Source organism: Leptopilina heterotoma, unplaced genomic scaffold (genome assembly GCF_015476425.1).
Source record: "Leptopilina heterotoma isolate Lh14 unplaced genomic scaffold, ASM1547642v1 Lhet_510, whole genome shotgun sequence".
Lineage (NCBI taxonomy): Eukaryota > Metazoa > Arthropoda > Insecta > Hymenoptera > Figitidae > Leptopilina > Leptopilina heterotoma.
In genome coordinates this window covers 1,141,859-1,168,582 of record NW_025111111.1, presented here as the reverse complement: position 1 = coordinate 1,168,582, position 26,724 = coordinate 1,141,859, and the positions used below count along the sequence as shown (strand labels likewise).

Genomic DNA, 26,724 nt, shown 5'->3' with positions numbered 1-26,724 from the left:
TAAACAGTGTAATAAACTTAACAGATTCAACACGGAGGCTCTCCTAGACGGGAAGATCGGGACTTACAACGGCGCTTCCTAGTGTAAAAGGAAAGAAGAGAATAACATTTTCTTCTTTCCAAATTTCAATTTGAAATTCACCAGGATTCGACCAGAAGTTTTCCCAATCTTGCGGCCTTGTACCCACAACCGGCGATTTTGACTTACTAGTCGCTATAATCAGTTAACACTAATTCTAGCGATTACGTGTTTATAACACCATTTTTTTTTACAATTTCTATTTGAAAGTTTTATTCTTTACAAATAATTGAATGATATTTTATAGGCCAAATTTTTAAGAAAATGAATATAGAAGTTATGAATAAAATAAACTTACATTAAATTACGTAAAGTTTCATAAAAGAATTAATATTGTCCAGAATAAAACTCATTTCTATTGATGATTGGATTTCTGTATTCAATGCCTTTAGGTTGATCGAGTCGTCATCAACGACAATAGTCGGAGAGCCAAGATCAGATTAGAAATAAGTCATCATCAACAACTGACGTCAGAGAGACAAATTTCTAATTTACTTGAGACAGAGTTGTTCATATTTTCCAATTAGCGATAGGAGTTCTAAAAGAGGATCAATAAAATATTAGAATTCAATGTCTTAGTCATTAAGTCATCATCAACAACTATAGTCGGAGAGCCAAAATCAAACTTGGATTAAGTCGTCATCAACAACAAAAGTCGGAGAGCCAAATTCCAAGTTCTTTCCAAGACAGAGTTCCTTATATATATATTTTTTAATTTTCTCGTAGTAATTAAGGAAGAAAGAAATTTTTTTTTTAATTAGATTTGATCTGTACTGTAGTAAAAAATAATAAACGACATTTAAAAAATGAAGAATAACAATTAAAAATAGAAAATTTTATAAAGTCTAAAATGAAATGTAGAATAGGTAAAAATTAGATTATAGTATTAGAAGGTTAAGTTAAAATTCCTTTTAATTAAAAATGGTGCCACTGGTAACAAATGTTACCGGGTAACGAAGCAGGGCGGTAACGCGTAGGAAAATCCCACCGCTGCCACCATCAGCTTGTTACAAACCAGAATAATAAATTTATGTTGTTCCTTTTATTCGAGCTTTTGAGATGGCTCTTATTTAAATTCGGTTTGGGGAGGCACCAAGCTGCCAGGGTCTTTAAGGCCCTGTTTAATTGTGTGGGTTCGTGATCCTACTTTTAAAAGTTACCGTTTCTGCTTTGTTTTAACTCTGATAAATAATTATTTCAATTTACTTTATTTATTTCAGGAGTTTTAAAATAAATAAAATCAGATTTGGCATTCACATTAAAATTTTATTTTAACAAGATTTTAAGAAATTTACAAACTTGCACATGTTTGAAAGAGAATTAAAGTTGAAAGTAACATTAAATCATTGAAACGATACAGACTTACCGCTAAAATCCTTAATCCTACCGACAGGGCATAATTTCTTTTAGACGGCGCAGGCGCTACGCGCGCGGACTGGCCGGTCGAGAAACAGGGATCCTCCATCGGGCAAAACACAAGTTGAATTTTGAAAATTAAGTCGTCTATGCGACCAATTTTTATTTACGCGAACTCGCGAATTATGTGGGGCCACTGCATTGAGACGGCGCAGGTACTACACGTACGGACTGGCCGGGTTAAGAAACAAGATTCACAATTGTTAAATATTTAATTAATTGGAATCTCACTCAAAACAGCTCTCACAGGACTCCGTCGGTTAGAAGATTCTATTAAATTTTTCGTCTGCCTTTCACGTTGTACTTGATATGTTATACGCGGGGGTCCGACGCGCAGACGGGCTTAGTCGCGGCATTTCCTACTTTCTTGCGATCAACAGATCTGTCAGGCCGCAGCCAGGACAGGTGTTGATCGCTTGAAGAGGAAAATTGTACAGCAGCGATGGAAATATTGCGACAAGCCTCTACTCCTTGTCCTAATGCCAAAGTGGGGTAAATTTGTCAACTAAGGATTTTTAGAAGTAGAAGTAGGGATGTTCTTGAGGCCCATTGGACTTTGCATTATGCTGACTTTTCTGATTGCATGCAGTTTTCGTGAGAACGGAAACGGCGTTGTTAATTTGATACTTTTTAGAAACTATTTTTATAACTAAATATATAGGGGAGAGTCTTCAGTTGTGAGACACCTCCAGTTGTGAGACAGTCAATTTTTTTTAACATGCAATATTAAAAAGCTGATTGGTTTATATAAAAACATTTCTTTTTATATGAGCCAACTATTTCGTGTACACCGAGGCGGATATATAAACTGTTTTTGTTAAATACCAACACTGTGTGTGATAATCGACTAAAAAGCGTTTTTTCAATAAATGCAAAGTACTTTTTTTCCAAGTTAATTAATTGGAAAAGGTAAATGTAATGCATTTTCTTTTAGTGTTTTCCTTATATTTTGTGATGCAACATTGCATTGTTCCAATCTACGGTTGAAAATAATTTAATTTTCCTTTTTCAAAATAGCGCCAATTTCTGGGTGTGAGACACAGCATATCACCAGTTGTGAGACGGTGTCAACACCCATCTGGGCAGCATAAAAAATACTACTTTGCAGGCATACTATTTAAATGTTGTTTTGATTCTTTTTTCTAGTATTTTTGGGCATGTCAAGTGAAAAAAAGTCAATTGATTCAGAAGAAATCAATTTTAATGCTCTTGTTGAAGCTATTAAATTGTGTTTATTTGATAGTCATATTTTGGCGAATAAATATTATTATTTAGTATATAATAATATATATTATTAATATATTTAATTATTTCTACTAAACATAACGTTTTATGTCAAACTTATTAAATTTTAGCAATTTTTAATGAGTGTCTCACAACTGGAGACATTTTTTTTTTTTGAAAAAAGCGATGTGCTCGGAAAATGTATCGTAAAATTTTTTGAGTTCATCGAAACACTATACTTTCTTTTAATAAAAGTTGCGTATTTCTGTTACCTTTCGAACGGTGTATTTTATTTACAATTTCATTTGCCCATTTACAATTTACGGGTCAAAAATGAAACCCGTCTCACAACTAGAGACTCTCCCCTAAATTATAATTATATTGTAAAGAAAGAATTTTTTATTTATAATTATAATTTATTAATAGTTATAAGTGTTTAATATAAGTTGTATAAATAACGTTATATTGATCCTACATTTTATAAGTTACTAGTATATGTACTTTGCATTCATAATTATACATATACACATATACATGCAACTTACAGTCCTCCGGCATTTTATTGTTAACAATAAGTTACAATAAAATGTTTAGCTATTATCAAATTATTTTCTGTAAATTTGGAATAGTGCATAAAACGAATAAAATATATACGCTTCATAAAGCGTTGAGTCAGCCTCCAAATGCATGTGCATTTGTTATGATATTCTAGTCCCTAAGTTTGTAGGCCCAAAGGGGAAAAAGGAAGGAGAGACAAGAAAAGACAATAGGAGAGACAAGGCAATGAGCAGAGGCATGTGTAGCATGCTTGTATGTGTGCCCGTAACGCGAAGAACTCAAGGGTGTGGTAGTGTTAGATCTTGTAGCCATCGGAATCAGTGGATGTGCACGTATACACCCTGGTCGTCTCAATCCATGTGTGAAATGCATTACTTTTGATTATTTTCAAATGGAGGTTTCATTTATTATATAAAAATTTTAGAATTAATACTGTTCATAAATTTATGCATCTAATTTATAAACAGTTTATAAAGTATTTAATAATAAACATGTTTTACTATTTCTGTCCTATGTTTTGTAGCTTTATTAAACGATAATAATTATAATAATATTAGCTGTTAAGTACCTTGTACGTAACATATATAAAGAACACTTCGCCAGTAGTTAGCCAGTACTTGGCCAGTACCACATATTGTTGCCTGTAAATATCCTAGCACTAATAATAGTGCTTTTTGTATTAAAATATTTAAAGATATAGACATTTTATATAAACAACAATTCGCCAGTAGTTAGCCAGTACTTGGCCAGTACAACATATTGTTGTCTGTAAATATTTTTGCACTAAAAATAGAGATTTGTTTTTAAAATATAAAGGTAGAAACTTTTTTCGTAAAAAACACTTGGCTAGTACTCAGCCAACATTTAACCAGTACTGCAAATTATTATTTATTGTGTAAGATTGTAAATGAAAAAGGTTTAAGTAAAATTCCACTTTCGACGAAGATTCGAAAAAATAATATTTCCTTAAGAATTTGAAGGCATGAGTATTTTTGCTTTTAAAATTATATTCTTTACAAAATTCGGTTTACTACGACTTTGGGTTTTTCTGACACTTGCAATATTGGGCTGTAAACTTTGTATTGTCGGACCCAGCACAATAGGGTCGTCGTTATTTCCCGAGGCCTTCCGCTGACAAAAAAAATGCAGAAAAAAACTTTTGATATTAAAAACTTATGTAATTATTTTAATACTTTGATAATTAACATATAAAAAGTGGAATTTTTTTTACGTATTTTAAGCCAAAATTTACGATTCTACGATGTCTTGAAGCTGCGATTGCACTCTTTGCATGTTTTACCTTTTTTCGCCAAATTAATTGACTTTTTCAATTTCTGTTTTGAGCATTGCATTTTAGAGAAATTAATGTACAGACTTGATTTTTTGTTTTAGTTTCTAATGGTTTTTCGACATTTTATGCGAGGTGAAAGTTGTGACAGGGAAATTTGTCGATTTTTCCGTGTTTCTTCCTAATCTAACTGTAATATTATCAACATTTTTTTACTTACAATCATAAAGCTTATTTCATTTTTTTTCCTATAAAATTTACTTTCACATGGTTATTTTCATTTTTATTAGTGATTTTTTTTCACTGACTTATTCAAAAATTTCTAGAGGGATCAGGATTTAATGAAACGATATTAATTTAATTTTATTACAGTCAAGTTTAACCTGAAATAATTCGTTGCCGTGTATAAGTTTGTTAATAACAAAAAAACATAAATAATATAGATTAATTTGTTAAAAACTACTAAACCCTATTTGTAGAAACATAAAATTTAGAAATATGCAATTATTTAAAGTTTTCCTTTAAGTTATATGTTAAAAAAATCGGTGGCTTAAGAAGGTTGTTTACAGGTATGCACACATTCAGAAAAAATATTGAATTGACAATAAAGAATTTTTTAATATTATTGTTATTCCTATCTTCTGTAAGAAAAAATACCACATTTCAAGAAAAAAATTTGAAACTTACAAAAATTGTTTATTTAGTTATTTTTCATATGATTAAAGTTTTCTTCATATTAAAAGGTTAAACTTTTTCAAAACTGATTCGATTTAAATCAATGATGGCTTATTTTCTTCAGAAAATGATTCTCTATAACTTGACTGCTCAGACTTATAAACAAATACATCGTTTTGAAAATATGCTTATTTGTTGAAAAAAGTAAATTAATTTAAAAAATTTTCTTTAAATAAATAAGCATATTTTCAAAACGATGTATTTGTTTATAAATCTGAGCGGTCCAGTTATAGAGAACCATTTTCTAAAGAAAATAAGCTATCATTGACTTAAATCGAAACAGTTTTTATAAAGTTTAACCTTTTAATATGAAGAAAACTTTGATCGTATGCATTTTGCATTTTGACGAAGTCATTTTGACTAAATAAACAATTTTTGTAAGATTCAAATTTTTTTCTTGAAAAATGATATTTGTTCTTCCAGAAGATAGAAGTAACAAAAATATTAAAAAATTATTTAATGTCAATTCAATATTTTTTCTAAAGGTCTGCATAGCTGTAAACAACCTCCTTAAAAGGTGGTTGATATATCGACCACTGGGACTGAAAGGGTTTTAAGCCATTTTGCAATTAATTTATTATGATTTACGTAAAATTGAATTCTTGTTGATATTAAAATAATAAGTAATTATTAAGATAAAAAAGAAATCAGTTCTTCTTACATGAAAAATGTAAAAGTTAAATAAAAAATTGTTCTTTAAAAATATAAAAAAAAGACTTGTACGTCGCGTTGAAGCAGTCGAGGAGCATACAAAAATTCTACTTTTTGATAAAAAAATATGAATTTCAAAGTAAAAATAGTTTATTTTTGGCACAAAACATACCTCTTTATACCTCTTATAATATATAGAATATATAATATATATATATATATACCTCTTTATACGTACTTTATTTACCCTTATTGACATTTTCGAAATTTCAAAATGGCGGATTCAATATGGCTAGAGACCTACACTTTGTGCGAAGCGCATAATCGCATAATTTTAAAAAATTGAAAGAAAGTTTAAAGTTTTACGTATTATAATGTTTATGAATAAAATAAAATAAATTTAACGTCGCATCAAAACGCATAATTTTTTTCATCGCACAATTTTTGAATTCTTGCATAATTATGCGAGAATTCAAAAATTGTGCATAATTATATTTTTTGTACAAGAAATATAAAAATATTTCACAGTCTAAATCTGCATTAACAAAATATCTGTTTATAAATACATTTTATTATAAATTTATGAATAAAATTAATCATCCATAATTAAAAGGGCAATCCTAGTTGTAATTTTCAAAAAATCGGTTTTTCTTTTCTTGTATTTTTTCTAAGTTTACTCACACAACACCGAAAATTTCCTAAATATTTACTAAAAATTTACTTGCAAGCTTGGAAGTATTTACTTGCAAAGTTTAGTGAAAATTCTGCAAAGATTTAAATGCCCCACTTCAATAAATGTTGATCTAACTTTGCAAGTAAATTCATTGAAGTTTGCAAGTAAATCTTTAATAAATTTTTAGGAAAGTTTCGGTACTGTGTGGGTAGGGTATCAGACATATGTTTGTAAAATAATAAGTTGATATTTTAAAAATTGAGTGAGATATAAAGCTTTAAAGATCTGAAGTAAGGTTCAGTTAAGTCCGGCTTCCTGCGTAGCTCGGAACAAAATTTCGTCTAATGAAAGAGTATGATAAAATTTTAAAATCGTTTTTCTTAAAACAGAATTTTGCAAATCGGTGATCGCACTATTTCTCAAAAACTACTGCACTGAATCTCAGATTTTTCTTGAGTTTAGTGGGCTTTTTTAATACATAAAAATCTACTCCTCACCTCAATAGAATGATTTCTTTTTTTAAGAAAGGGGTCGTCCATAAAGCATGTGATATTTGAAGGAGTAGGGGGGTCCATAAAATATCATGCTTCATATTAATCATTAATGGGAAAAGTATCAAGATGGGGGGGATAAAATTTCGGAAATTAAGTATGCTTTAGGGATCACCCCAAACAATATCTTTTTACAGCTGAGAACCCACAGCATTTTTTTATCTTTTACTTTAACTAAATTCGTTTGAATTTTGTATTTCTGAGAAACCAGCTCCTTGTTACCGTACTCATCGTAAAACATATTTCTTATGATGACCTTTACTCTATATTTATAGAGAATAAGTTGCTTTATTTAAAAATGTTGGTAGTTTTTCTTTAAAAAAAATTAACATAATGTTAAAAGCTTTATTTGGGACCTTAATAACGTTTTTCTTTCAAAAGCATCAATTTGCACTTTTTAATTTTTCAACGCATAATTTCGCATAATAATAATCAGTTTTTCAGGGCATAATCCAGTAATTTTCAGCGTCATAAAATACTGTCCTTAAATATGGCCGAAAAAATATAAATTTTTGTCAATCTTTGCTAAACTTACTATTAAGGGGTTATTTGGTTCGCTGATTAAGAGTCTGAAGTAAGTTTTGCAAAATACAAAATGGCGGATCTAATATGGCGGACCTATTTTTCAAAAAGCGTACTTTTTTGCATTAAAGTTGTTACTCAGGGGTTTTTGAGGTCGCTGATTACGAATCTGAAGTCAATTTTTGCAAAATTCAAAATGGCGGATCCAATGTGGCCGAAAAATATAAATATTTGTCAATCTTTGCGAAACTTACTATTAAGGGGAGACCCCACCTTAATTTTGACCCCTTTAAAATAAAATTATTAAAAGAGGTAATATTTTTTTTCTTGTATCATTTTTAACCTGAGAACATATAAGATGGTCAAAAATATTTAATTTTAATTTTTGAAGAGGTTAGAATTTTTTTCTTTTGACCTATTGCGTATTATTGCAAATCCATGCGAGAAGTTGTTTAGAATGGTAAAATATGCATGGAAAAAAATTTTCGTTGAAAAATATTAAAAACTGTAAGAGAAGATCAATTTTTAATATTCAAATCTTTAACTTTTTCCGAAATTTCGGATTTCCTGAACCTTTATTTTTTCCAATTTGATGCTCTAAGTCGAAAAAACATAGTTAAAGTTGACGATTAGCTCATTTTCATGGTAAAAACTATAAAAATCATGGCTTTTTGCATTTATTTCGGTATATATAAAGTATACCATGAAAGCTTCGGACTATGCTTTTTATGGTTTTTACTACGAAAATGAGCTAAATGTCAATTTTAACAATGTTTTTTGACTAAAAGCATCAAATTACGTAAGTATATAAAGTTTGGAAAAAAATTAAAGATTTAAGGCTTTCCAAATTTCGGCAAAATTTAAAGATTTGAATATTAAAAATCGATCTTCTCTTACAGTTTTTAATATTTTTTAACGAAAATTTTTTTCCATGCATATTTTACCATTATAAACAACTTCTTGCATGGATTTGCAATAATATGCAATAGGTTAATAGAAAAAAATTCTAACCTCTTCAAAAATTAAAATGAAATATTTTTGACCATCTTATATGTTTGCAGGTTAAAAATGATACAGGAAAAAAAATATTACCTCGTTTAATAATTTTTCTTTAAAGGCGTCAAAATTAAGGTGGGGTTTCCCCTTAAGGGCTTATTTGGGTCGCTGATTACGAATCTGAAGACAGTTTTGCAAAAAACAAAATGGTGGATCCAATATGGCTGACCCATTTTTTAAAAATTGTACTTTTTGCTTGAAACCATTTACGCTGTTTTTATTTATTTGCACTTGATATTTAGTTATTCTTATTAGTACTTCAGAAACAAGTTTCAGGCAAAAAAGTCCGATTTTTGAAAAATGGATTTGCCATATTGGATCCGCACTTTTGTTTTTGCAAAACTGACTTCAGATTCGTAATCAACGACCCAAATAACCCCTTAATAGTAAGTTTCGCAAAGATTGACAAAAATTTATATTTTTTCGGCCATATTGAATCCGCCATTTTGAAATTTCGAAAATGTTAATAAGGCTAAGTAAAGTACGTATAAAGAGGTATGTTTGTGCCAAAAATAAACTATTTTTACTTTGAAATTCATATTTTTTTTAGCAAAAAGTAGAATATTTTTATGCTCCTCGACTGCTTTAACGCGACGTACAAGTCCGACATCTTGAATTTTTAAAAAAGGCCACCATGCAAATAAAAGTAGAGGTTCCAAGCTTTAATTTAAGCCCTTTTTTGATTTGTTTCGTTAAAATTAAAAATGGACAGATAGGGGGTAAAATTTGACAAGAATGCCCCAAATATTTACTTATAAAACGTCAATTTATCTAAAATACTTAACATACGGGTCGCCTGATGCGAATTTTGTAATTCTTTACAGAAGGAAATTCAGAAGTGCGTTAATTTTATTTTATTGTAAAATATTTCAATTTTAATAATTTAAATTAATTAATTTATTGATTATTCAAAAACAAAAAAAACGTCATTTTTCCTGTTCATACGTAACCAAAATCTTCAACACCCTCCCCCCTCTTCAATTTTTTATGAAATTTCATAATACTTGGTGGTTAAAGTACTCATTCATAGTATTGAATACTATGAAGATATTAGTCCGATCCAGGAACTTTAAATTTTGACATTGGTACTCTTGAGAAAATTTGCCCTATTTACATGTATTTTTAAAATAGAATCAGGTGCGATTTCGGGGCTTGAAAATTCAGAAACTAGAGGTCCTGTGGGAAAACTCTACGTTGGAAAATCTTCCATCCATTTTCAAAAACCCTGCTTTTGTTTCAAGAGCACTGTGAGAGACGACTAAGTGACTATCGAACGCATTACGCCTGTTTGTACGGGTCTGGTGAGACTTCGGTCTGGAAGCAGAACCTCCGCGTGGTCTCCGCTGGTAGTGCATGAGGCTTGCCCTCGTCAATCTCCAACATGGGGTATTGGCGGGGTCAAAACGACTGCATCTAACTGCTTCTCCATTTCATTGGGCACCAGTCTTCTTTCATTTCAGGCATTGCCTATCTGTACCAGCGGTGGTAAGGGAATTTAATGCTTTGAAAGCGTTTTTCCATTCCCCTCTTGACAGTGGTTGAAAGCTCGTATGCTGAGTTAGAGATGTGTTCAACGCCTGCCTGAGTGAGTTGCAGGTCCTCAACTCGGGTGGTTACCTGCAGAGTCACCAGGAATTGGAAAGGTCCCGCCCCCCACCCAGGAGCCCACAGGCAACTGTGGGTGGGTAGACAAGGGCCTCATACGTTATCGCTTCTGGTCAGGCAGTCTCTTGGTCCGTACGGTCGTAGCGGCTCGTGTGTATACCAGTATTGGGAGGTCCTGCACGTTAAATAACTAAAAGGCTGCTTTCTGGCACACTTGAATAATCGGGAATCTCTTCTAACTTTATATTCCAGGAAACGCTTCCCATGATGACTTCAGATTACGCCTTTCCGTAACGTTGAGTAAGGAGTTGACGAGAGTCTTACTCTCGCGATTATAAACAATCAAAACAAAAGATAGGAACAATTAATTTCCGAAATTATTATTTTGATCTTGAACATCGATGTGACGAGTTTGCAGACGAATATTATTAAATTTATAAACTTGAGTCAAAAAGGGACGAAATTGATTTTCTTCAGAAAATGATTCTCTATAACTTGACTGCTCAGACTTATAAACAAATACATCGTTTTGAAAATATGCTTATTTGTTGAAAAAAGTAAATTAATTTAAAAAATTTTCTTTAAATAAATAAGCATATTTTCAAAACGATGTATTTGTTTATAAATCTGAGCGGTCCAGTTATAGAGAACCATTTTCTAAAGAAAATAAGCTATCATTGACTTAAATCGAAACAGTTTTTATAAAGTTTAACCTTTTAATATGAAGAAAACTTTGATCGTATGCATTTTGCATTTTGACGAAGTCATTTTGACTAAATAAACAATTTTTGTAAGATTCAAATTTTTTTCTTGAAAAATGATATTTGTTCTTCCAGAAGATAGAAGTAACAAAAATATTAAAAAATTATTTAATGTCAATTCAATATTTTTTCTAAAGGTCTGCATAGCTGTAAACAACCTCCTTAAAAGGTGGTTGATATATCGACCACTGGGACTGAAAGGGTTTTAAGCCATTTTGCAATTAATTTATTATGATTTACGTAAAATTGAATTCTTGTTGATATTAAAATAATAAGTAATTATTAAGATAAAAAAGAAATCAGTTCTTCTTACATGAAAAATGTAAAAGTTAAATAAAAAATTGTTCTTTAAAAATATAAAAAAAAGACTTGTACGTCGCGTTGAAGCAGTCGAGGAGCATACAAAAATTCTACTTTTTGATAAAAAAATATGAATTTCAAAGTAAAAATAGTTTATTTTTGGCACAAAACATACCTCTTTATACCTCTTATAATATATAGAATATATAATATATATATATATACCTCTTTATACGTACTTTATTTACCCTTATTGACATTTTCGAAATTTCAAAATGGCGGATTCAATATGGCTAGAGACCTACACTTTGTGCGAAGCGCATAATCGCATAATTTTAAAAAATTGAAAGAAAGTTTAAAGTTTTACGTATTATAATGTTTATGAATAAAATAAAATAAATTTAACGTCGCATCAAAACGCATAATTTTTTTCATCGCACAATTTTTGAATTCTTGCATAATTATGCGAGAATTCAAAAATTGTGCATAATTATATTTTTTGTACAAGAAATATAAAAATATTTCACAGTCTAAATCTGCATTAACAAAATATCTGTTTATAAATACATTTTATTATAAATTTATGAATAAAATTAATCATCCATAATTAAAAGGGCAATCCTAGTTGTAATTTTCAAAAAATCGGTTTTTCTTTTCTTGTATTTTTTCTAAGTTTACTCACACAACACCGAAAATTTCCTAAATATTTACTAAAAATTTACTTGCAAGCTTGGAAGTATTTACTTGCAAAGTTTAGTGAAAATTCTGCAAAGATTTAAATGCCCCACTTCAATAAATGTTGATCTAACTTTGCAAGTAAATTCATTGAAGTTTGCAAGTAAATCTTTAATAAATTTTTAGGAAAGTTTCGGTACTGTGTGGGTAGGGTATCAGACATATGTTTGTAAAATAATAAGTTGATATTTTAAAAATTGAGTGAGATATAAAGCTTTAAAGATCTGAAGTAAGGTTCAGTTAAGTCCGGCTTCCTGCGTAGCTCGGAACAAAATTTCGTCTAATGAAAGAGTATGATAAAATTTTAAAATCGTTTTTCTTAAAACAGAATTTTGCAAATCGGTGATCGCACTATTTCTCAAAAACTACTGCACTGAATCTCAGATTTTTCTTGAGTTTAGTGGGCTTTTTTAATACATAAAAATCTACTCCTCACCTCAATAGAATGATTTCTTTTTTTAAGAAAGGGGTCGTCCATAAAGCATGTGATATTTGAAGGAGTAGGGGGGTCCATAAAATATCATGCTTCATATTAATCATTAATGGGAAAAGTATCAAGATGGGGGGGATAAAATTTCGGAAATTAAGTATGCTTTAGGGATCACCCCAAACAATATCTTTTTACAGCTGAGAACCCACAGCATTTTTTTATCTTTTACTTTAACTAAATTCGTTTGAATTTTGTATTTCTGAGAAACCAGCTCCTTGTTACCGTACTCATCGTAAAACATATTTCTTATGATGACCTTTACTCTATATTTATAGAGAATAAGTTGCTTTATTTAAAAATGTTGGTAGTTTTTCTTTAAAAAAAATTAACATAATGTTAAAAGCTTTATTTGGGACCTTAATAACGTTTTTCTTTCAAAAGCATCAATTTGCACTTTTTAATTTTTCAACGCATAATTTCGCATAATAATAATCAGTTTTTCAGGGCATAATCCAGTAATTTTCAGCGTCATAAAATACTGTCCTTAAATATGGCCGAAAAAATATAAATTTTTGTCAATCTTTGCTAAACTTACTATTAAGGGGTTATTTGGTTCGCTGATTAAGAGTCTGAAGTAAGTTTTGCAAAATACAAAATGGCGGATCTAATATGGCGGACCTATTTTTCAAAAAGCGTACTTTTTTGCATTAAAGTTGTTACTCAGGGGTTTTTGAGGTCGCTGATTACGAATCTGAAGTCAATTTTTGCAAAATTCAAAATGGCGGATCCAATGTGGCCGAAAAATATAAATATTTGTCAATCTTTGCGAAACTTACTATTAAGGGGAGACCCCACCTTAATTTTGACCCCTTTAAAATAAAATTATTAAAAGAGGTAATATTTTTTTTCTTGTATCATTTTTAACCTGAGAACATATAAGATGGTCAAAAATATTTAATTTTAATTTTTGAAGAGGTTAGAATTTTTTTCTTTTGACCTATTGCGTATTATTGCAAATCCATGCGAGAAGTTGTTTAGAATGGTAAAATATGCATGGAAAAAAATTTTCGTTGAAAAATATTAAAAACTGTAAGAGAAGATCAATTTTTAATATTCAAATCTTTAACTTTTTCCGAAATTTCGGATTTCCTGAACCTTTATTTTTTTCCAATTTGATGCTCTAAGTCGAAAAAACATAGTTAAAGTTGACGATTAGCTCATTTTCATGGTAAAAACTATAAAAATCATGGCTTTTTGCATTTATTTCGGTATATATAAAGTATACCATGAAAGCTTCGGACTATGCTTTTTATGGTTTTTACTACGAAAATGAGCTAAATGTCAATTTTAACAATGTTTTTTGACTAAAAGCATCAAATTACGTAAGTATATAAAGTTTGGAAAAAAATTAAAGATTTAAGGCTTTCCAAATTTCGGCAAAATTTAAAGATTTGAATATTAAAAATCGATCTTCTCTTACAGTTTTTAATATTTTTTAACGAAAATTTTTTTCCATGCATATTTTACCATTATAAACAACTTCTTGCATGGATTTGCAATAATATGCAATAGGTTAATAGAAAAAAATTCTAACCTCTTCAAAAATTAAAATGAAATATTTTTGACCATCTTATATGTTTGCAGGTTAAAAATGATACAGGAAAAAAAATATTACCTCGTTTAATAATTTTTCTTTAAAGGCGTCAAAATTAAGGTGGGGTTTCCCCTTAAGGGCTTATTTGGGTCGCTGATTACGAATCTGAAGACAGTTTTGCAAAAAACAAAATGGTGGATCCAATATGGCTGACCCATTTTTTAAAAATTGTACTTTTTGCTTGAAACCATTTACGCTGTTTTTATTTATTTGCACTTGATATTTAGTTATTCTTATTAGTACTTCAGAAACAAGTTTCAGGCAAAAAAGTCCGATTTTTGAAAAATGGATTTGCCATATTGGATCCGCACTTTTGTTTTTGCAAAACTGACTTCAGATTCGTAATCAACGACCCAAATAACCCCTTAATAGTAAGTTTCGCAAAGATTGACAAAAATTTATATTTTTTCGGCCATATTGAATCCGCCATTTTGAAATTTCGAAAATGTTAATAAGGCTAAGTAAAGTACGTATAAAGAGGTATGTTTGTGCCAAAAATAAACTATTTTTACTTTGAAATTCATATTTTTTTTAGCAAAAAGTAGAATATTTTTATGCTCCTCGACTGCTTTAACGCGACGTACAAGTCCGACATCTTGAATTTTTAAAAAAGGCCACCATGCAAATAAAAGTAGAGGTTCCAAGCTTTAATTTAAGCCCTTTTTTGATTTGTTTCGTTAAAATTAAAAATGGACAGATAGGGGGTAAAATTTGACAAGAATGCCCCAAATATTTACTTATAAAACGTCAATTTATCTAAAATACTTAACATACGGGTCGCCTGATGCGAATTTTGTAATTCTTTACAGAAGGAAATTCAGAAGTGCGTTAATTTTATTTTATTGTAAAATATTTCAATTTTAATAATTTAAATTAATTAATTTATTGATTATTCAAAAACAAAAAAACGTCATTTTTCCTGTTCATACGTAACCAAAATCTTCAACACCCTCCCCCCTCTTCAATTTTTTATGAAATTTCATAATACTTGGTGGTTAAAGTACTCATTCATAGTATTGAATACTATGAAGATATTAGTCCGATCCAGGAACTTTAAATTTTGACATTGGTACTCTTGAGAAAATTTGCCCTATTTACATGTATTTTTAAAATAGAATCAGGTGCGATTTCGGGGCTTGAAAATTCAGAAACTAGAGGTCCTGTGGGAAAACTCTACGTTGGAAAATCTTCCATCCATTTTCAAAAACCCTGCTTTTGTTTCAAGAGCACTGTGAGAGACGACTAAGTGACTATCGAACGCATTACGCCTGTTTGTACGGGTCTGGTGAGACTTCGGTCTGGAAGCAGAACCTCCGCGTGGTCTCCGCTGGTAGTGCATGAGGCTTGCCCTCGTCAATCTCCAACATGGGGTATTGGCGGGGTCAAAACGACTGCATCTAACTGCTTCTCCATTTCATTGGGCACCAGTCTTCTTTCATTTCAGGCATTGCCTATCTGTACCAGCGGTGGTAAGGGAATTTAATGCTTTGAAAGCGTTTTTCCATTCCCCTCTTGACAGTGGTTGAAAGCTCGTATGCTGAGTTAGAGATGTGTTCAACGCCTGCCTGAGTGAGTTGCAGGTCCTCAACTCGGGTGGTTACCTGCAGAGTCACCAGGAATTGGAAAGGTCCCGCCCCCCACCCAGGAGCCCACAGGCAACTGTGGGTGGGTAGACAAGGGCCTCATACGTTATCGCTTCTGGTCAGGCAGTCTCTTGGTCCGTACGGTCGTAGCGGCTCGTGTGTATACCAGTATTGGGAGGTCCTGCACGTTAAATAACTAAAAGGCTGCTTTCTGGCACACTTGAATAATCGGGAATCTCTTCTAACTTTATATTCCAGGAAACGCTTCCCATGATGACTTCAGATTACGCCTTTCCGTAACGTTGAGTAAGGAGTTGACGAGAGTCTTACTCTCGCGATTATAAACAATCAAAACAAAAGATAGGAACAATTAATTTCCGAAATTATTATTTTGATCTTGAACATCGATGTGACGAGTTTGCAGACGAATATTATTAAATTTATAAACTTGAGTCAAAAAGGGACGAAATTGAGGTAAATATCAGTGTTATTACAAAATTGATAATAAATCAAATAAAAGAAACCAAACGGTTCGATTCCCGTTCTGGTGCTATTTTTACTCTTTGAAATCATTAAATAAATTAACATTTTGTGCACTTTAACTTTTGTTGCATTTTTCAGGTACAATAACAAAAATACTACAGGGCTCGGATCGACTTTAAGATAAAAAAAAGTTGCATTAGTCGCATAAATTCACAACAAAAGTATTTTATTTGCATAACCTCTTCGCAGTTAAGACCAAAACCTCATAAGTGGGCTCAAAATGTCGACAACTTTTTAGAAAACCAAAATTTGCGCAAACGAGCATACTATTGTATTTGAACTCGCTGATTACGAATCCGATATCAGATTTTAAAAATTCAAAATGGCGGATCCAATATGGCGGACGACATTTTTAAAAATTCATCGGATTCACTTGAAACTTTTTACTCGGGGGTTTTCGGGGTCGTTGATTACGAATTTGATATTAGATTCGGAAAATTCAAAAAGGCGGTTCCAATATGGCGGACATTTTTAAAAATTCATCGGATTCACTTGAAACTTTATACTAGAGACTTTTAATGAATTGAGACTAGATACTTTTTAGACGATAAAAAATACCAAATTTTCCACCCGCAGTCAGCTGGTAAGTATACTACGTTACTTACGACCCCAGAGTGTACCACGGGGAGGAATTCGGTCAGATTTTACACTCCTTTATTTTTTCTGTTCTTATATTGGATTCGCTATTTCAAAACCGATATAACATTTCTAATCTACAACATCAATAATGACATCAAGAAATGACTAGTTCTTATATTAGATCCGCCATTTTTAGAACCGGGTAAGACTCCGTCAGAAAAATTACAATTTGCATTAGGTCTTCGAATTATTCTGCAATTTAGTGAAGTTGTTATATTTGATGACAAAAATATGTGTACCAAAGATTTTTTTAAAATTTTTTAAATTGTAAAAGTTACGCCATTTTGAATTATTTTATAAGATTTTTTTAAATGTGAATATTCTTCAATCGTCGACTGTCCACGACAAAACACGGTTTAGGTCCAAAAAATCAATTTGAGTTTTTTATGGTAATCGACAGATTTTATGTTGCTTTTTCAGATGCAAAAGTCAAAAGTTAAAAATATCAACTACTTTCGACAATATATCGTTTTAAAGATGGGTATGTCAAGCGTAGTTAACTTCAATCGTAGTACTTTAATCGCTCGCCCTGTGAAATTCACGTTTGGGAGCTAAGCCCTGTTTTCTCGTGGACAGTCACAAATATGTTGTACTTAAAATCATGTCCTTTCAGAATTTTTCAACAGAAAAAAAATTTTTTGTTTTTTTTTTTAAAAAGAAAAAAAAATTTCTTCAATCGATTTATTAAGCACGGGACCGAGTTTTGAGTATTTTTTGATATATAATACAATATTCCTTATAATTTCACCTCTCATTTAAAAAAAAGAAAACGATGGAGACTTTAATAGTTTTTGAGATATTGCAATTTTTGTGGAAGCGCGACCACGTTTCAGTGCAAGTGCAGTATCTTTTACCCGGGACGCCTCACAGTGGGATTTTTTATACTTTACTCTTCAAAATTGTCTAGAGCCTACAAATTTTATTGGATTTTGATGTTCTTGATCTTAAATCCAAGGGGATAAAATTTCTAAGAGATCCCTTGAAACCGATTTTTGAATGTTTAATTGTTTATTTATTTTTTTGTTACTCAAAGTTAACAATTTACAATATTTTTGTAAAAAATACTATTTATTTTTTATTTTTCCATTGCACAAGATCGAAATCAATTTAAATTAGTCTAGTATGACCACTTGAGAAATAATAATGCATAATACAGTTTATTTAATTTGTAAAAAAAACAATTTTAATTAACAAATAGATAACTTTAGTCTTTTTTTTTAAATTGTTTTTTGTAGACAAATTTATATTTATTTAAGTAATGTATGTCTATTTTGTTAAAAAATGATTTTATAGTTAATAATTCTCATTGTTATTAATAATTATATAACCAATAATCTATTTTCTTTTGCATTTATAAACATTTTCAGAATATTTAGGGTTCCGTACACCTACGGTGTATCGGCGGAACTCTATTGGTGAGACTTTTGTGTCTCATCTCTTTGTTAAGTAGAGGAACAAAATTTTCAAAATTAGTTCCTCTACTTATTATTGTTTACAATATTAGTTATATAATACTTTAATTTCTTTTAGTTTTTTTTTATCAAATGATTTTAATATATTTTTTTAATTGTTTATTTTAATTCTACCAATTACCGATAAATGTTGCAAGTATTGTTTTAATATTTGTGTACGGAACCCGTCATTGCAGTACGAGTTTAACTTGCACTTGTCTAATTTTTTTAAACATAAAATGTTTATATCTTGTTTACATTAGTAGAGTGGCTCAGCAATGGTTCACGAATCTGATTGGTTTGGGGGCGTGGCTTATTTATAGTTCACGAATCTGATTGGTTAAGGGGACGTGGCTTATTTATAGTTCACGAATCTGATTGGTCGAGAGGGTGTGGCTAAGGGGCGGGGATGGGCGTATGTGTAGGAATAGTTCAGTGCTGTGATTGGTTGGATTATGGTTCATGTTTGTGATTGGTTATGGGTGGGTCTTGGAAAACTGGAAGTATTGGGCCCAAGATGGAGTAGGAAAATGGTGTAAAATGTACTACGTGAAAACGGACAAGTGAGCGGTGAAAATAAAGGCGACGTTTTGCTACGGTAATAAAGTGTCACAGTTTATGAGTATAGTTTTTGAAAGTACAAGGTAAGATGTGCAGGTGTACAGCAGGTAGACCACCTGCAAGGCATAGTTATAGAAAAGGTAAGTTGCGTGAAAAGGAATTTGAGCGGGTTGAGAAGATGAAATACACAGTATTTTAAATGATAGGTAAGTTTAATTATAATATTAAAATACTTAGTACAAATGAAGTAGTTAAAATTATGTAACTTGTTAAATTAATTATATGTAATAAAGTAGTATTTTTCATGATTATTTAATAATAGATTGTGTATGTATTTTTTTAAATATGTGTAATAGAATTTTTACAATTGATCGCTAATAGACTTGACAACACCGTGTGCAATGAAATCATTTTGAACATAAATGAGTTCAAGAAATACAATATCAAAATGTAGTGTAATAAATGTGTTTTCCAATTTTGTTTGAACTTGTCTTTTAAACAAATCAAATTTAGCGAGTAAAAGTTGTTTTATAAAATCTAAATTGTGAAAAATAATTTTTTCAGTTAAAATATAATTCGAAACACTTTGAATTAGTGCTTGTGTACAAACTTCAACATTTTTTAATAAACGCTCTAGTCTACGAAAACGTTCATCGACACACACAATAATATTTTTGAGTCCTTGGAAAGAACTTTTTTGCATTACAATGGAAGGAGTGTAGATTTTTTTCTTTTTTGATTCACCACATACATTTTCATCTTCTTCATCCACAATAGCGTCGAAAATAATAGCTTTCGATCCGTATGCACTGGAAAATAGAAGACGATATTTTCCTAAAACAGCACCTTGTGAATATAGAGGTGATGATAAGTTTGATTCGTCAAAATATGTATCAATTAATTCAATTTTTTGTTGTAGAGCTGTCCATGTTTTTGAATCAAATGTAATTCCTTGTGAAGAATGGTTTAAAAGTCGAATAACAGGTAAAGGTGTACAATTTTCTTGTAGTTCAATTCCCACAATTACTTTTTTTGAAAATGAACTATTTAATGGACAAATAGTTGGTAATAATAGATGTAAATTTTTTCTGTGTGTTGTAATGTAAAATCTTGTGTTTCAATTTGAGACATGGTTAATACTTTGATGTCTGTATAGTGACTGAATGAAAATATTTTTTTCCCTCTTATATAGAACGAAAAATTGATTGGTAGGGATAAAAATTTGAAAACGGTAAAAACACGTTTTTAAAATTTCTAATTTAAATATATTTTCAAGATCGGCATCTGTTTTAAAAATAATGTGTAACAAACCGATTTTTAGACTACTTTTAATACTATTAAAAAGCAAATAACTGTTTTCAAATTCTCAGAAAAAAGTTGTTTTTTTTGTGTAACGGTAATAAAATAACCATAAAAATATAAAATATTGTTTCCAAAATTTAATTAAAAATAATTGATTTTTGAAATATATGTAATATTTAATTTTTTAGAAATGAAAAAATTATAAGTTAAGGTAAATAATTCAAAGAAAATCTTTGAAGAATACCGGTAAATACTTAAAAAAAGACTGTTTAAAATTTTTAACATGAGAAAATCAATAAATTTTCTAAAGAAAAATATAAGACGGAATGTAAAAAAGACAATAAAAAGATTGAAACTTTCCGATTGTCAAGATGGTTATGATTAAAAATGTATTCTTTTACAAATGGGTAAATTATAAATTAAGGTTAATGTTTCAAAGAAAATCTTTGAAAAAAAGGGGCAAGTAGTTAAAAAAGACCGCCCAATAGTTAAACTTAACAATTAAAAACAGTCGGCAGAGAACCAGAAAACAATAATATGAGAAGGATGCAACATTGTTCTTTTTTCATGGTTGTTAAAATTACAAAAAGTAAAAAAGAAACTATAGAGATCAGAACGTTTCATTGTCAAGACGACTGCATTGGAAAATCATAAAAAGTGAAATTTACGATAGGGTGATATTTAGCTAAGGAGGAAAAAGGCTTAAAGTGAGGTACCTGTCTGCAACCGGAAAGAGTAATACAGACGGCGCCACGTAAATAAAGAGCGGAAAATTTCACCAGGCCCATGGAGACACTCAAGGGTTCGTGTCGCATAGTGGCTGTTCTATTATTTTCCAAAAATGATATTTGTGTGTTTCAAAAGGTATATGTATTAGTAGCCAATAGGATTCGAGTAAAAACTTAACATGGAAACAAAAATAATGTTTAAAAAGTCCTTTTCAGAGTAAAAGATTTAGTTTTTACGAAGTCTTCACTATGGTAACACTGGGTGACTTGACCACTGTTTTAGAAATTTTAAATTTCGACGAGGAAAAGAGTTTAAAAAATTTTCATTTAATTTTTCTAATTAAATTTAGTTGTTTATAAAATAATTTAAATTACAAATTTTTTAAAGTGTTAATTTTCAACGTTTTTAGTGTTTTTATGAAAAATATTGAATTTCTTAAAGTGGTTTATAAAATGTATTTTTTTTAGATTTTATAACTGTAAATAATGCAGTTGGTGACGAGGATGCAATCGAACCGATGGAACTGAATGACAATGAGGATGTGCAATCAAATGCCTCTACAATACCATACAATGGAGAGGAATGGTTTGATAATGAAAATAGAGAAGAATCAGATGCCAATATTGATGATGAAGAAGAACGTTATAGACGTTTATTACTTGAGGATTCAAGTGATGAAAATTCAAGTGATGACGCTTCGAGTGTTCAAGATTCCAGTATTACGGCGGATTCAGGATTTGAAACGTCGTATTCAATTTTAACATCGGAAAGCGAGCACACAGAGGTGAATGAAGATGATGATGATGATAATAGCGAAGATGATGAAGAAGAAGAAGAAATAAACGAGGAAGAAGAAGAAGTAATCGAGGAAGTAGTAAATGAAGAAGTAATGCAGGAAAATGAACAACCAGATGAGGTTATGGAGCCTCAATACTACAACCAAGCTGGAGGCAGTAGAGATATCCCCAGAGAACAAGGTCAGAATAGATTTTTTACAATACAATGGGAAAGAAGTGAATTTATTTCAAAATTTAATTACGAGGGTTTGCATGTTTGTTGTAAAATTAAAAATCCACTTCATGATAAGTCGGTTGTTGAGGATATTAGATATCTTGAAAAATCAATCCGTGCTATATACAATTATATAATACGAAACGTAAATCCGGAAAATATGACTTTAATCAGTTTTGATTCAAGTCAAAATATAATAATATTAAATATAATAATACTAATATAATAATACTATATATATATATATATTATATATATATATATATATATATATATATATATATATGGGACATTCCACGTCAACACGGACAGAGCTCTAAACAAAAATTGCTTTGATGGATTTAAACGTTCTAGGGCTTAAAAGATTTCTACGTTCATGTACTTTAAGATGCCGATGGGCGTTTTTTGCAAAATTCCATTTTCGATGCCAATAGAACTGTCAAAAGTCAAAAGGTCCAAAAATCTCAAAATACTTTTATGAATTAAAAGCAAAAAACGAGGTAAATTATTCTGTAACTCATTCTTTATCAGTTTTTAGGGTTCCCGAATATAAATCTAAAGTTTTTTTTTAAAAATCCAAAATGGCGAATTCAATATGGCGGACAAAATTCAAATTTGATCAGATTCGATTAAAACTTGTTACTCGGGGGTTTTTAGGGTCGCTGATTACGAATCTGAAGTCACTTTTTAAAAATTCAAAATGGCGGATCCAATATGGCGGAAAAAATTTTTTAATTTGATCCGATTCTCTTAAAACGTGTTACTCGGGGGCTTTTGGGGTCGCAGATTATGAATATGAAGTTACTTTGTAGAAATTCAAAAAATGTCGGATCAAATTTTTTAATTTGATCAGATTTAATTAAAAAGTGTTACTCGGTGGTTTTTAGCGTATCTGATTATGAATTTGAAGTCTCAAACACAAAGTAACTTCATATTCATAATCTGCGACCCCAAAAGCCCCCGAGTAACACGTTTTAAGGAAATCGGATCAAATTTGAAAATTTTTTCCGCCATATTGGATCCGCCATTTTGAATTTTTAAAAACTGACTTCAGATTCGTAATCAGCGACCCTAAAAACCCCCGAGTAACAAGTTTTAATCGAATCTGATCAAATTTGAATTTTGTCCGCCATATTGAATTCGCTATTTTGGATTTTTAAAAAAAAACTTCAGATTTATATTCGGGAACCCTAAAAACTGATAAAGAATGAGTTACAGAATAATTTACCTCGTTTTTTGCTTTTAATTCATAAAAGTATTTTGAGATTTTTGGACCTTTTGACTTTTGACAGTTCTATTGGCATCGGAAATGGAATTTTGCAAAAAACGCCCATCGGCATCTTAAAGTACATGAACGTAGAAATCTTTTAAGCCCTAGAACGTTTAAATCCATCAAAGCAATTTTTGTTTAGAGCTCTGTCCGTGTTGACGTGGAATATCCCATATATATATATATATATATATATATATATATATATATTATACTAATATAATAATACTATAATAATAATATTAAATATAATAATATTTTTTTATAATGCTAAAGCGTTTGATTCGCAATTTATATTAAAATATTTAGTTGAGAAGACTGGTACGCAAACAAAACCTTGTGTAATTATGACAGGTACAAATATTATACTAATACAGGTTGGGCACACAAAATTCATAGACAGTTTAAATTACCTCCACTTACTATTGAGTGCGTTACCTGCTGCGTTCGGATTCTCGGATGTTGCAATGAAAGGGACATTTCCTCATTTATTCAACACCTTAGAGAATAGCGAGTGCAGTAATGGAGATGGGTATATAGGCTGTATACCTGAGGCCAAGTTTTACTCGCCAGACTCAATGCCTAAAAAAAGCGAGAGGAATTTTACCTGTGGTATAGAGAAATGACAAATGACAAAAATTATGTTTTTAATTTTTGGAAGGAGTTAATTGATTATTGCGTCAATGACGTCACAATTTTACGGTTAGCCTGTTTATCTTTTAGAGAAATTTTTTTCGAACGTGGTGGATTTTGTCCATTTACAAAATGTGTCACAATTGCTTCTGCGTGTATGACACTGTTTAGAAAAAAATTTTTAAGAAAAGACACAATAGGTCTTCCTCCAAACAAAGGGTATCGCGTGTCAAACAATCAGTCGAAAAAAGCAATTGAATGGTTATTTTGGTTAGAACACACGCTACGTAAAAACATAGTTCATGTTGGAAAATGCCGTGAATACAGACTAAAAGAAGGCATGCTTGTGGATGGTTACTACGAAGAGCAAGGTAACCGTCATGTTTTACAATTTCACGGTTGCTTCTGGCATGGTTGTGTCATATGGTATAAATTGAATAGAGATGTAAAGCCTAGGAACGGAGAAAGCCCATCTGTAAAATATGAACGGACACGTGTCCAATCATCAAAAATAGAAGCAGCAGGTTATGTATTAACAGAAATGTGGGAATGCCAATTCGATGAAATGAAAAAGGATAATTTAAATTTAAATAATTTTTTGAAAAATAATAAATTTATTTACGAAGCACCTTTAAATCCTAGAGATGCCTTTTTTGGTGGTCGAACAGGTAATACTGTCTGTTTTTATGATATAAAAGATGGTGAAAAAATATCTTATATAGATATTTGCTCATTATATCCTTATATTTGTAAAACAGGTAAGTTTCCTATTGGTCATCCCGAACTTTACATAGGAGAAGAGAGTAAAAAGTTGATGGGTGATGACGTGTCAGATGTATCAAAACTTGAAGGTTTGATAAAATGTATTGTTTTACCACCTCAAAACGAATTTCATCCGATTCTCCCTGTACGCATGCATTCAAAACTCATGTTCCCATTGTGTCGAACATGTTGTGAAAATTTGCAACAAACAGAATGTGAACATGAACCAGAATTTCGAGAAATAAAAGGTACATGGGTTTCGGATGAATTAAAAAAAGCTATTGAGAAAGGTTATAAACTTATTAAAGTTTTTGAGGTTTGGCAATACAAGACAACAAAATATGATTGTCAAACCGGTCAAGGTGGGCTTTTTTCAGAGTATATAAGGGTAATTCTCCAAAAAACCTCATTTTGCATGTAATCAAGATTTTCTAAATAATTATAATCATTTGGGAAAATACCAAGTCATATTTCCCTATTTTATCACTTTTTCTAAATGTTCTGCAAGAAAAAGTTGTTAAATTTTATTGTTTAATACATTTTTAAAATATTTTACCACCTCAAAATCGATTTTCTAACCTGTCATCTAAGTGCTTTTCATTTTTTCAATAGGTAAAACAATTATTTAAAACATGAAAATTGGTACTTTATTAATTTTTTCTAAAAGTTATGATATTTAGGAATAATTTTCAAAAATATAAATAAAATACGTCGTGTAGTTTTTTTAAATATAGAAAATGAAATTTGTCATGTAGTACCGCGTCATTCCTCTCACTCGTTTAATATTATCCAACATTTTTGCTGTGGGTAGAGATATTGATTAATTATTGTGATCAATATTTAAATTAACATCTCTAATATTAATTTCTTAAGTTACTTTTTAAAAAATGTAATTATTTTGCGTTAAAAAAATTAAAATTGAGACATAAGCAGAGATTCACAACCTAAAGCGTCATTCCTCTCACCCCTAATAAAAACAATATTAATATATATAAATTGATCGCAAATTTTTTTCACATAAAGTTATCCTTTATAAACATGATAGGGCATTCTAAGCTGGAGGAAAATTATTTGTCAATTAAATAAAATTAAAAAATGTTGAAATCGTCATTCCTCTCACCCGTCAAATAATAATTTTTTTTCTTTTCTGTTTGTAACTCACAAAAAGGAGTATTTCGGGAGAATCACCCATAAACATGTGGTTTAAGCTTAAACAAGAAGCTGGAGGTTGGCCTCGTGAATGTGTTGACGATGCGTCAAAAGATCAATATTTGCATGAACATTTTAAGGTCGAAGGTGTACAATTAGATAAAAATAAAATTGTAAAAAATCCAGGTCTTAGATCTGTTGCAAAATTGTGTTTAAATTTTTTTTGGGGAAAATTTGGTCCAAGAGACAATTTACCTCAAACGGAAATTGTACATGAGCAACAACGACTCATGGAATTATTGTTTGATTCGAAAAAAGTTGTTCATAATATTTTATTAGTAAATGATGAAATATTGTATGTAACTTTCTCGAATCAAGAAGGTACATCGCCAATTACAGAGTATACAAACGTTGTATTAGCTGCGTATGTAACAGCTCAAGCACGTTTGAAGCTCTATTCATACCTCGAGCGGTTAGACAATCGTGTCTTGTATTACGACACTGATTCGTGTATATATGTAAATAGTATTAATAATAAAAACGAATATCAACCCGAAATTGGTAGTTTCTTGGGTCAAATGACGGATGAACTCGCTGTAGAATATGGAGAGGGTAGTTATATAGAAAGCTTTGTTTCCGGTGGACCTAAATTTTACGGGTATAAAGTGATTGATTGCAAAGGTAACATTCATTATACCTGTAAAGTTAAAGGTTTTACATTAAATTATGAAAATAGTGAAAAAATAAATTTTCATAGTTTAAAAGAAATGATTGTCGATAAAACTGTAAATTCTCTGCAAACATCTTCACGAGTTATTCGACGAACGCCATATCATGAAGTGATAACATGCACA

At 30.5% G+C, this 26,724-nt stretch overlaps 1 protein-coding gene across 6 annotated transcripts in view; it reads left to right on the top strand.

Annotated features, from left to right (window-relative positions):
• Positions 1-26,724, top strand: part of LOC122507833 — a 701,895-nt gene that overhangs the window by 85,618 nt on the left and 589,553 nt on the right. The window contains exon 1 of one of the 6 annotated variants that reach the window (XM_043620761.1): positions 15,771-16,294. The exons of the other annotated variants lie outside the window; for them this stretch is intronic. The gene's annotated coding sequence lies outside the window, so the exon portion shown is untranslated. Of the gene's footprint in view, positions 1-15,770; positions 16,295-26,724 lie in introns of those variants that run through there. 6 annotated transcript variants of the gene reach the window in all.